Source organism: Equus caballus, chromosome 16 (assembly GCF_041296265.1).
Source record: "Equus caballus isolate H_3958 breed thoroughbred chromosome 16, TB-T2T, whole genome shotgun sequence".
Classification (NCBI taxonomy): Eukaryota; Metazoa; Chordata; class Mammalia; order Perissodactyla; family Equidae; genus Equus; species Equus caballus.
Genome location: NC_091699.1, coordinates 29339136 through 29352110, shown reverse-complemented (window position 1 = coordinate 29352110; position 12975 = coordinate 29339136). Strand labels below are relative to the sequence as shown.

General features: G+C 52.8%; 1 long non-coding RNA gene and 1 other non-coding gene across 2 annotated transcripts; both read left to right on the top strand.

The window, feature by feature from the left end:
• The first annotated feature begins 366 nt into the window (after positions 1-366).
• LOC102148566 (uncharacterized) lies at positions 367-5079 on the top strand. The gene is made up of 3 exons (XR_288525.4): positions 367-676; positions 1860-1952; positions 3182-5079. It is a non-coding gene; the product is annotated as an uncharacterized lncRNA (long non-coding RNA).
• Positions 2700-2820, top strand: MIR9170 (microRNA mir-9170). Its single transcript, NR_128246.1, is given in 1 exon segment — positions 2700-2820. It is a non-coding gene; the product is annotated as a microRNA mir-9170 (primary transcript).
• Positions 5080-12975: the final 7896 nt, after the last annotated feature.

The window sequence follows — 12975 nt, the reverse complement described above, 5'->3', positions numbered from 1 at the left end:
CCTGTGCCTTTCGCTTCTTGATGGCTGGCTTGTGTGTGTTTGTCTTGTCCCCCGAGCAAAGCCAAGTTCTTGCGAGGAAGCACCACCTAGCTTCCCTCACGACCCCCGGCGAGTGCTGACCTCCTTTCCACACTGTCAAGACGAGTTCGCCAGGAGGCTGGTGCACACACAGCAGGTCATTTATCTCCATCTCTCTTCGCCTCCCCACGGGCCCTTCCTGCTCAGCAGCGGCTGTCACTCGGATCCCCTAGGAGCCGACCTCTGCCTTTCCACGTGTGGCTCTCGGTGGGGACTCCTCAAAGCAAATCCAGAGGGCCTGCCCCGCCCTCCAGACAGCCTGTCCCTAACGGCAGGGTCGAGGTCCGCGTGCGCCGCGCGTGCGCAGCCAGCCTGCGCCCCGTCCATCCACTCCCAGCCCCCTGCGGCGGCCCCTTGGCCTCACCACTGCCCTGCATCCTCGGGAGGTGCTCGGGGGAAGAGAAACATGCAGGCTAGGGCAGAAAATATTCTCCAAAATGGCCACAGAAACATCTCCCACGCCGTGGACTCTTCTACCGTGTAACCTAGCCCCGCGGCCATCAACCTTGCCCCCATCCCTCCCCGGACCTGGCCAGACTTTTGTTTCTGCCTCTACCAATAACATGACAGAAGGGCCTCTGGAAGCGGGTCCTGAAAGGTGATTCGGCTTCCTCCTGGGTCTCCCTCCTGGGACACTTGTTTCTAGAACCACTGGCCACAAGGTGAGGGAGCACGGGCCCCATGGAGAGGCCATGCGCAGATGTTCTGGCCGGCAGCCCCGGCGGAGGCCTCAGCCGACCGTAAGATCGACCGCAGACGTGTGGGTGAAGAACCTCCAGATGGCTGTGGCCCCAGCCACCGTCCGACTGGACGTCAGGAGCAACCCAGGGGAGAATGATTACACCCACCCCCCCAACCCCCGACAGGCCCAGGACCGTGGGAGGGAGTTCTCACAATGAGATGATAGTGGTTTCACACTGTGCAGTTTAAGTGGTTTCCTTTCTAGCAACGGAAAACTGATCCACTGGTCCTGAAAGAGGGCTCGAGGCTTTGGGGCAGGGAATTCTGGGGTCCCCAGGGCCCGGAGGCTGGTGCAGAGGAGGGGATGTGAGCTCTGGGTGGGCACGTGCCCTCGCCTCAGCAGAACCTCCTCATCCCAGGAAGGAGGGCCGCGGGAGGTGGGCCGGAGCAAGGCCTTCTGCTGCGTGGGGGCCAGTGGGGCCCTGAATGTCTGGCTCTAAGGGTGACGTTTCCCCCATGTATCCACCCCGAAAGTGGCTCCAGGGTGACGGTCCAGACAGAAGGCCTTTGAGCTGAAGTCTCCCTCTTGCTTTCTGCATGAAGGAAGCAGAGCGCAGGGGTGAACAAGCTGGGCTTTGCAGAGAGAGCAGAGGTACCACCCGAAGCCGTGTTTGACTTGGCTCCCACTGTGTTGTTTTTAGAAAAAGAATGTGTTGCCAACGTTTAAAAATTGGAAGACTTCAAATAAAGACCTGTAGATGTATAAATATGTATTTTCCCCCTGATTATAGAAACAAACATGCTAAGATTTTCTCTTGAAAATCAGACGAGCTGGCCCCACTAGGTCTGCATTTCCCTGTGGCAACAACTAGCTAGAACTGAGCATTAGGTAAGGGGGTCCCTCTCCAGTGTGCCCCAGGCCCCACCACTCCCTATCGTCTTAAGCTTACCAGGCTTCACTCACTGCATTAAATGCCTGGTCCCCGTCAGCATTTGATTTTAGAATTCCCAAGGCTCGTTGACTCAGCTGGCCATCCAGGCCCATCGCTTACTAGCTGTGTGACCTTGGGCATGCCACTGACTTTGCCTCTGTTTTCTAGCCTTTAAAACTATAATGCACCTGCCTTGAAGCACTCGGATGAGAACTAAGATGAAAATGCATAGGGAAGACTTATCCCAGCCTTTGGCATATAGTAAGTACTTTGTAAATAATTGCTATTGTTATCAGTATAGTTATTTTTGCTATTTGAGGACTTGGGTCTAATTTCCTGCCTGCCATCCCCCATGACTCCCGTTCAGCCCACATAAGCTGTCTCCAACCCCCGACTCTGCAGATCCATCCCCTGTGCCCAGGAGAACCACAGGGTTGGGGAGCGGCCCTGGGCTGCAGCCTTGCCATCAAATGTAAATATTAGTGTTGGCCCAGCCCAGGAGTGCTGGATGCAGAGGAGTGAGTGTGCTGGAGCCCCAAGCGGCATGTCTGCCAGGAGCTGCCAGGCAGAGGGACCACCCCAGCTGGCTCCAGCTCTGGGTTGTATCAGAGTTTGGGGAGAACTCAGTTGGCATCATGTGTACCCCGAGCTGTGCCCCAAGACAAAGAGATGATGCTGGGGCCCTGGGTCCTGGCTTTGGCAGTGATCATTCCAGAGAGGGTAACAGAAGAGCAAAGACTGCAGAAGAGCAAGTCCAGTAGGGAGGCACTTGGCTTCTGCAATTCCAGCTGAGTGACTCGCTTCAGCTGCAATTATCTGGTTACTTTAGGCAAAAGCGAACCAAAAGCCAAGGGCTTCAGATCAGGCTGCTGACCACAGCCAGAGTCCCACCCTGGCCACTTAAAGCTGTTGAGTGTGGACAGGGAGGTTACCGTAAGACCTGGGACTCCAAGAGACTCCACGTTTTCTTATCTTCTCTATCCACAGCATGACTTGGGCAAATTTCCAGAGTCCTGGGCCATCTAGAGAGGCGGTAGTTACAGGCATGGGTGTCTTTGGGGTCAGTCAGGCCTGGGTTTGCATCCTGGCTCTCCCACTTGTTAGCTGTGTGATCTTGGGCAAGTTTCTTCACTTCTCTGTGCCTCAGTTTACTCATCTATAAAATGGTGACAGCACCTGCCTTGTAGGAAGAGACTGTGCTGGCCCGGAGGTGAATGTTGGTATACGAATTGGGCAAGGCTTTGTGCTCAGCACCTCCTAAATCACTGATCGGCCTGTGGACCACCAGCCCTGTGCCCACACTCATTCACTCAATGGCCACCTCCTATGCCATCATGGCTGCCACACCACATGCCTACAATGGAACACTCTGCAACAGTTTAAAAATGAATGAGGCCTTCCTCTAATGCCTGATACAGAAAGATGCAGTGGTTCTCTCCAGCCAGACAGCCAGGACAGTACCGTTTTCTCAGCTCATCTCTTCCCTGCAGGCGAGCAGGTGCCACAAGCTGATGCACAGGTGCGCATCCTCTCTGCTGGGCCTGAAGACCCCGATGGCTCCAACCCACTACGTGAAGCCACCTCCCCCTCCCCCGCCCCAACTCTGACAACGGCATCTATGTTTCTTCATGGAAAAACCTTCTCGACTCAATTCACTGCCAAGCCAGGCGAGCGCTCCAACTCGACAGAATTATCAGCACTGAGCTAACAGAGACAGATGAACCGAGAGGCGAGTGGGGACAGCGAGCAAACAGATCTATTTCCCAGCTCCGAGATCCGGTCTGGGCTTCCCCCCAACAAAAGACGAACTTCTCTGCGGAGGTGTCCACGGAGCCCCTGTGTTAAGTCAATTTTCCTCCCCTTGGCCTTCCATGAGTGGCTGAGGAAGGAGGTGGGGGGCCCAGGTGGCGAACCCCAACACTGGCCCTGAGCATCTTCTCACCCAGGGAGGCTTTCCCGCCATCCCATCTAAGAGGCCGCTGGAGGACCAGGGGGAAAAAAGAGTTTGAAAAATGCAGTTCTTTGGTGAAAAGATTGGCTGTCTGAGGGCTGAATGGAAAACAGTCAACTTCAATCCGATGGGAAATTCTTCTTTCCCCGGGCTTTCTATCTTACGAGTTTTCACAGCCAATCTTAAGCCCCTGGCAGCCCCCTGGGGATTGGAGCTGCTTGTAGGGGGGCTGTGGGTCCTGCTTGGAAAAGGCTCCCAAGATGATAAAACGGCGGGGCTCTCAAGTCAATGATCTGTGGCCGCAGACAGGCCAGGTGGTGCCCACACACATGCTGCTATGGGGGCTGTTGACCCCTGGGGCTGTTGCTTCCAGTGGAGGGGCAGCGCAGCTCCGGAGTCTTCCTAGTCCCCCAGGGGCACCCTGTGTGACCTGCTAAGTGATTTCACGCCTCAATGCCTGGACAGCCCCATCTATCACATGGGACAGGGCGCACACCGTCTCTTACCACACGGGAGTCGGTCTAAAGATCATTGTTCACATGTTTCGAGCTGGAGTGTTCCAGTAGCCCAGCACCTGGAATTAGGACACTGGGTCAAAGGGCATGTCATTAAACATTTTGATAGATACTAAAAGCTCTCCCAGTTTTCGCTCCTGTGTCAGGCAACTTTTACTGTGTAACAACTTGGAAATTTCAGCTGCACAGAACCAGCATTTGTTTTCTGGCTCACTTGCCTGCAGTTCAGCAGGCGGGGCTGATCCAGGCTGGGCATGGCTGGGCTGAGCTCCAGGCCTTGTCTCCTGTCCTCCTGGGACCTGTAGCTCCCTGGGTAATGTTGTTCTCCTGGTGATAGCCAAAGCACAAGAGGGACAAGCAGAAACATTCCAGGCCCCTGAAGGCCTAGGCACAGAACTGGCCACCATCACGCCTGCCCCCATTCCATTGGGCAGAGCCAGTCCTGTGGCCAAGCCCGGTGTCAGTGGGGCAGGGAGGCCTACACCTCCCGTGAAGTTTGGAGTAGGGGTGGAGTGAATGCTTACAGATGGGTAATGCAGTCTACACAACCCCTGTCATGTGTGTGCGTGTCTGCTTATGCTCACACTCGTGCACAAAGAGGTATGTGCAAGAATGTTCACTGCAACACAGTGTGTGCTGTTGAAACCTGAAGAAAAAACCCCAAATACGGTAGTCCCTCTGTATTCGAGGGATTGGGTCCAGGGCTCCCTGGATACCCAAATCTGGGATGCTCAAGTCTCCCATACAAAATGTCATAGTATTTGCATATAATCTATGCCCCTCCTCCCATATATTTTAAATCATCTCTAGATTATTTATAATACCTAATACAATGTAAATGCTATGTAAATAGTTGTTCCATTGTATTGTTTAGAGAATAATGACGAGAAAAAAAAGTCTATACACGTTCAGTACAAATGCAGTCATTATAGGCTTTCCCATCCGTTTTGGCTGAATTCACGGCTGCAGAACCTGGGATATGGAGGGCAGACTATAGCCATCAACAGGGAGCCGTTAAATAAACCACACCACACGGGGTACCGTGGAATACTACACAGCAGTTAAAGAGGAGTGGGGCCTATCTCCATTAACAGATACAGAAAGAGTCCCATAGGCACTGTCAGTGAGAAAAGTCACAGAATAATATATTCAATAGGATCTCTTTTAGGGGGAAAACCACCCATGGGAGGGGGGAAGGGTACACACAGAAGGTAGACTGGGAGGAAGGGAGGAAGACCATAGGCAATTTTACCTACGGGAAAAACTTCTGAATTATTTTAATCTTTTACAAACGGAATGTGTTTATACTTTATACATGATTTTTTTTTTTAATTAGAATGCCGGAAGCAAAAATAAGAAAATACCCATTGTTAGGGATTTGCGACCTTATTAGATGTAAACATTCTAGGAACTCAGGAATCCTTGGATTCTGCCAAACCACAGCCACTCTCTCTCCCTCTGCCATACACACTTCTGTCCAAGAAGGGCCCTTTGGAAGGCAAACTCACGTGAGAGACCAGGAAGGAAAACTCAAAGTGGCCCTTTCCTTGTGAGCTGGGCTGGTACCCAGGCAGGCAGAGGCCTGGGGTAGGCCACTGAGCTGAAGCATGTGGCATGGCCCATGACCTACAAGGGCTTCTCCAGGCCACTGAGCCCAGGCCTTATGTTCAGCTGTCTGCTGGGCCTGATAAGACCGGAGTGGCAGAGACATCCGTGAGAAACAGAAGAGAGAGAGGCCGAGGTGGCCACGCAGGCCAGAGGAAGGCAGGCCCAGCCTCTGCTTGGCTCTCTAGCCCTCGGGTGGAGGGAGCCACCCCATGTGACTGACAGCTCCCCAGAAAGCTGCTTCCCACTGGCTTCCCTCCTCTGCGGGCGGCCTGAAAAAGGGCAGAGTCTTGTCTCTAGAATCATGACAGTTTCTTCCAACTCTCTAGACCTACCCTGTTCAGTAGGGCGGCTGCTAGCCCCACGAGGCTATTTAAATTTAAATTATTTTAAATTAAATAAAATAAAAGACCCAGCTGCTCAGTCACACTAAACACATTTCACGTGCTCGTAGCCGCATGTGGCCAGTGGCTACTGGATCGGGTGGCCCAGATGGAGAGCACTGCTGTCAACATGGGGAGTTCCACCGGCCAGCGCTACAGGCTTCCACAGCAACACGCGCAGGTGGAGGGGCCGGGGCGTCCACCCCAGGCCTCGCACTGGGTACAGAGGTGGGGCTGGGAGCAAAGAAACTTACTCTTCTGTTCTGAACATCATTAACGTTTAATTTCAAAATGACTGTGATTCGTAATATCCCAGGAGGCCTCCGAGAGATGTCCACAGTTCAGTCTCCCTTGCCGTGGGCTGGGGGAGCTGGCCTCACACTGGATGCTTTGGCCGAGCCCCATTCTCTTCTAGGGGCAGCCCTGGTCTGAAGCAAAGAAACTTCCATTGGTCTCCCCTTCAGTGTCCCTTGTAAGGAAGGTGGAAATGTTTTGGGACAGAAAGGATGGCTCCCAAACCCACTGCACAAACCTGCTCTGGCCCTGTGACCTGTGAGGGCCCAGTTTTTGTCCTCAAACTCATGGCCCTCCCCACGATGTTCAGCACTCCGACCAGCTGCCTGCTTAGAACTCCCACCTCCTGTGCCTTTGGCCAGGCAGCACCCCTGCGACCCCCTCCCCTGAGGTTCTGCCCCCAGACCTTTACCTCATTACCTTACCCCAGAGGTTGTCAACTGATTGCCCGTGGGGTGGATCAAGCTCGCAGATGTAGATTATTTGCCCATAGAGCACTTTCTCAAAGTTCAAATGAGCTGTCTCAGAAAAACAAGAAATTTCACATAAATATCCAGATTTCTGGCTTCCCTAGACAACCAGAAGCTCTTACAACCCTGGGCCTGTCATCCCACGTGGTAACAAGCCAGTGGAAGCCAAGGGAGGCTACGTCATCTTCCAGTAGAGGCATGGGCACTTCTGTTTGCCACAGGCCCCACTGTTCCCTAATGTCACCTGCCTGACTCCTGTGGTCATGGGAGTGAGTGACTCCTGCTGTTCCTTCTTTGTCCTCACTGTCCGTTGCCCAGAGGCTCTGCTCTCTCCACTCTCAGGAGTTCCCAGGGTTCCTCCATGCTGAACTTTTCCCTACCCCTCCAGTCCTCATCTCTCTCAGTGGCCTGGACCTCACCAGGACATCCCAGCAGCATCTCAAGCCTATCCCATACTAATACGCCATCTTCCCCTCCATCTACAGCCGGCTCCTCCTCCTGTGTCTCCAGGGGTGGAACTGCTTCCCCTGGGCCAGAACACCAGGAGGCATCATTACTGCCCCTCCCCCACCAGATCCCACAGCCCATGTTTCTCTTAAGCTTGTTGCCCCTCAACCTCTACGCACAGCCTGCCCTCACCTGGAGTAGCTCAATAGCTTCCTGACCGGCCTCCTGATCATAACAGCCAATAGCCATGCCTTCATTTGGCAAGGATTTCTTGAGCACCTACTATTTGCTGGACACTATCCCAGGGGCAGTGACCAAAACAGACAAAAATCTCCTTCCTCATGGGGTTTACGTTCTAGCACAGGGGGACCTAGCAAACTAGGTGACTAGGAAAGATGATACAGTCTGTTAGATGGTGATAGGTGCTACGGAGAAAAATCAAAAGCGCAGGAGGGTAGAGAAGAGGGGGGGTGTCATTTTAAATAAGTGGTGAGGAGATGCCTCAATACAAAGGTGACGTTTGAGCCATGACCTGAAAGAGGTAAAGAAGGGAGCCATGTGCATATCAGCAGGCAGAGCATTTCAGGCAGAGGGAACAGCAGAGGCAAAGTGCTGAGGCAAGATGTGCCTGCATGTTCTAGGACTAGCGAGGAGCTCTGTGGCTGGAGTGATAAATCGGGCCGGGCAGGTGTCGTAGGAGATGACTCGGGGAGGTATTGGTGAGGAGGGAGTCGAACATCACGTAGGACCCTGCAGGCTGCTGAAAGGGCTTTGTTTTTAATGCTAAGAGAAATGGGCTGTTCTCAAGTTTGGGGCAGAGGCGAGAGCTGATCTGACTTCAGTTCTGTCAGGATCTCTCCGGCGGTTGTGTTAAAAAGAAAGTGATGGGGGGCCGGCTCTGTGGCCGAGTGGTTAAGTTCAGGCGCTCCGCTGCGGCGGCCCAGGGTTCGGATCCTGGGTGCGGACATGGCACCGCTCGTCAGGCCACGTTGAGGCGGCGTCCCACATCCCACAACTAGAAGGACCTGCAACTAAGACATACAACTGTGTACAGGGGGGTTTGTGGAGATAAAGCAGAAAAAAAAAAAGAGAGAGAGAGTGATGGGGCCAGGACAGGAAGAGGGAGGCAGCTGTAGTGAGACAGGAAGGAGATGGCAGGGGCTCGGACCATCAGGGAAAGCAGGAGGAGGGAGAAGGCATGACTTTCTGGACCCAAAAGAAATTAACACCAAATGGGTCTGCAGACATGTTAGATGTGGCATGTGAGAGAAAGAGAGCAATCTGAGGATAATGTCAAGGTTTACGGCTGAGTTTCTGCAAGGAGAGAGTTTCCATTAACTAAGACGGTGGATTTATCATATGCCAAGCACAGAACACAATGCTTTACTCGAATTGTTTCATTTAATCCTCCTCCAAACCTATGAGTTGACACCAGGACCCTGCCAGTCCATGCAATGGGTAGACAAAATAGGCGAGGCCATGTAGGCAGGGCTGGATGCTTTGCTGGTTAAGCTGTGGCTCCTGATCTCAAATCTTGGTTCTGTCATCCTCTAGCTACGTGATCTAGGGCAGTTGACTTTATTGCTGCACCAGTTATGCCTGCATAACAAACCACCCCAAACTTCACAACTGTCGCTCATCGTCTGGGGCCTGGCTGGGCTCAGCTGGGTGGTTCTCCCTCTGAGTCATTTGTGTGGCTATGGTCAGGCAAGGACTGGGGTGAAGTCATCTCCAAGGCTTCCTCGTTCACGTCTCTGGTGCCAGGGTGGAAAGACTCCCACTGCTGAGACTAGAATGGGGGAGCTCCTTGGGGCTCTTTCTGTCTCCATGTGGGCTCCCCCCAGGGGCTCTGCTACATGGTGGCCTCAAGGCACCTCAACTTCCTTAACGGAGGGTCAGGGTTCCAAAGGTGTGTGCCTCTAGAGACAGGGCCAGGAGGAAGCTGAACTCCATCCTGATCTAGTCTGAGAAGTCACACGGGTCCTCCTACCTCATTCTAGTCCTCAGAATCAAGTTGCTCATCTCGGCCCATGTTCAAAGGGAAGGGAATTAAACTCATCTCTGGAAGAATTTGCAGATGTGTTTTAAAACCACTGCAACAACTTCTGTCCCTCAGTTTCCTCATCTGTAAAAGGGAGAAGATGGTAATAACAGCCTACCTCAGAGGGCTATTGCAAGGATGAAATGAGATAATTCGGGTCAAGTGTTTCTACAATGTCCCCTACATAGTAAGGACTTTTGGAAAAAACCCATGGTTAACCATTTCATTTACATCAAATTCAAGGAACTTTCAAGTCAACAAACTGCTCTTTCCCAGATCATCAGACGTCCCCCTGGGTTTTGACTTAGACATTCTGGATTCTTTGCAGGTGCCAACCAGCCCTGGAAGGAGCTCCCAGCTGAGCAGCACTTGGCTGGGCCTGGGAGTTGGGCCCTTCAGGTTCTGCTGCACACCTGGCAGGTCGGGGTTAATTCACTTCTGGCTTGTTAGTGAATTCAGTTGCTGAGCACAGGTCTCCGGCTTCCAGCCAAGCTCCCTCGCTCCCCTCCCAAAGAGCCATGTCAGAAAAGGGAAAATAATTAGTCATTAAAACAAGTGCTTCAGGAACGTGACAAACGTCAAGCCCTGATATCGCAGCTGGGTGACATCCTGACATTTAATACAGTGCCACAGCCCCCTCCCGATGCCCAGGATGCATCATCCATCTGGTTTCTCAAGTCATAGCTGGTGGCCCAGAGAACCCTCAGGCTGCCCTGCTGGCTGCAGACTCAGTGTGCCCTGGGGTTCTGTGAACAACTCTTTGTCATCTATCTGGCAGAAGTGGCATTACAGAGAGAGTGCCCCATGCTAACAGTGTTGAAGTCACGGCCCTGCCTCCTAGCACTCAACCACCAACCCGCTTCTTTATCCATCCATCCACCAAGGCACTCACCTATTTCCCATCCATCTGCCCATCCATCCGTCTGTACACCAACCTACCCATCTCCCCATCCATCTATCCGCCTACCCACCCATCTACTTATCCATCCACCCACCCATCCACCCATACATCTACCCATCCATCCATCCACCCATCCCCCAACCCATCCATCTACTCATCCATCCATCCACCCATCCACCTACTTATTATCTACTCATCCATCCATCTATCCATCCTCCCACGCATCCATCTACTCATCCATCCATCCATCTACCTACCCATCCATCCATTCATCCAGCTAGCCAGCCACCCATCCTTTCGTCTATTCACCCTTCCATCTATACACCAACTATCTATCCACTCATTCCACCATCCAACCATCCATCCATCCACCTACCAACCCAACCCAGCCATCCATCTCCCAGTTAATCCACTCATTCACCCAGCCAGGTAGTAGACACTTAATGAGCACCTACTAGCCATTCATGTATTCATTAATTTATAGCAAACATTTATTAGCAACTACTATTAAGTCATTCATCCAACAAACCAACATGTATAGAGAACTTAATATGTTGTTCATTTATTCAGTGATGAGCACCTACTGTTTATGCATTCACTTAATAGTGATTGGGTAGCAACCATTTATCCATTTATTCACAAACATTTGAGCAACCAGTATTCATCAGTCAGCCAGCAAGCAGGTATTCATTGAACACTTACTAATGCCAGACCCTGTTCCAGGCACTTGGAATACTGTGATGATTAGGACCAAGTCAATGCCTTTAGCAACAAACAGTAGAAGCGAGCAGACAGACCTATCAACAGATAACTGCTCTATAAGGTGGTCAGCGCATTGATAAAGACGTACACAGAGTGTAGGAGGGCTCCCCGAAGGCATCCCAAATCCAGTCTCGAAGCTTTAGAGGAGGCTTCCTGAGGGAGGCCGATGAGCTACGACTCACCTGTGGGCTTGAAATTCAGACCACCTTAAATCCCAGCTCTCTTTTCTAGCTCTGTGACAGGGGTTTGTGACTTGCCAGCGGAATGTCAGTTTTCTCACCATAGAATGGAGACACTAACAGTACTTACCAGGTGAAGAGGGAGGCAGGTTTGGTTGCTGATCAATGAGTGGTTGCTCTGACTACTACTTAAAACAGGAGCAGCAGTTAGCCCTTGAGAAGTGGGAGGGCGGGCACCCCAGGCAGCAAGACCCAGAGCGAAGAAAGGCCCAGAGGCCGGAAAGTCTTGCTGAGTGCAGGGCCGGGGCATGGCAGCCTGAAAGGGAGGTCCCTGCAAGAAATGGCCAGAGAGGAGAAGGAGTGGCAGGCAGGAAAACATGGGCCACAGTGTAGGGCAGCGATTCTCAAAGTTTGTGCCCTGGAGCACAGCACCAGCATCACGTGGGGACTAGTTAGAAATGCAGATTCCTGGGCCCACCCTCAGACCTACAGGATGAGAAACTCTGGGGCTCGGTGTCCCCAGGCCTTCCAGGTGACTGTGATGCACTCACGTTTGAGAGTCTTGAGACTGACCTAGGGGGCGGGGAGTTATCTTGTATGGGGGCCAGGAGGGCGGGGCGGAGCCGGTAAGGTTTCCATGGAGGAGGGTCTGTCAATGGATTTGATTTCCTTACCAAATAAAATACATTTAGTTGCAAATTGTTGACGAGGGGAACAAGGGGCAGGGAATGTACTAACAGAGAAAACCCATCTCTCCTGCTGGCAAAGAAATTCCCTGCCAGGATTGTGATTGGGAGTGGGGGTCCCAGCGAGAGGAAGCCCTTGTTTGGGGGACCCCTTACTCCTGAAGGCAAGGGGCAGCTTCTGGCTCAGACCTCAGGGCACCAGGCCATGGATCAGCCAGTTCTGGGGGCTCTACCTCCCCGGTTCCCCCACCCTCCGCCTGTCACACGCGGGGATGTCACAGGAAACAATGTGCCTCTGCCAGCTGCCCAGGCAGCGTTGGCGGCGGCCTGGCGTCAGGCATCACAATGACTCTCATTTCCTAGGAAACAGGGAGTCGCACTTGTACCTTCGCTGGGAGCCTCCGCATTTGGAGCCGTCATGTGACTCGGGGAGCTATTTTTAGCCTCCCCTGGCCCTGTGTTGTAGGAAGAATGATTTGATGAAAATACTAAACTCATTAAAAGCTTGGGGGATGGGAGGGAAGAAGGGACTGACAGAGCAGGAGGCTGCAGCCTCCAAGGTTCCAGCCCAGGCTGAGCAGCCCGGAGGTGATGACAGCTGGGACCTGCCATTTCCATGGGGTCTGTGCCCCGGGGAGGGCGGGGGAGGGAGAAACTAATAACTCGCCTACCTGGGATTGCTGGCTCACACTCTGGGCTGGGCACTGCTCACACTTCACCTGCATCGTCTTGTTATGCCCTCCTCACAGTACTCGTAGGAAGTAAGAACAGCATCCTGTTTGCGGATGAAGAAACTGAAGCTCAGAGGGCTTGAAAAAGATGTTCAAGGTCGTTAGCTAGGAAGCTGGGAATCCAGGATTTGAACCCAGGCCCCCTGACCCTGGAGCTTGCCCCTTACCCATCCTGCCAGAGGGAACCCCTTCGGGACCCACTAGCAATTCAAAGCAAGGGAATAGGGCCAACTTCATGGGCGGGTGACCCGGCTGTCACACAGGGCCCGCGCTTAGAAGGGCTCCGTGCTCAGTTGGATAAGCACCATCACTGTCTTGA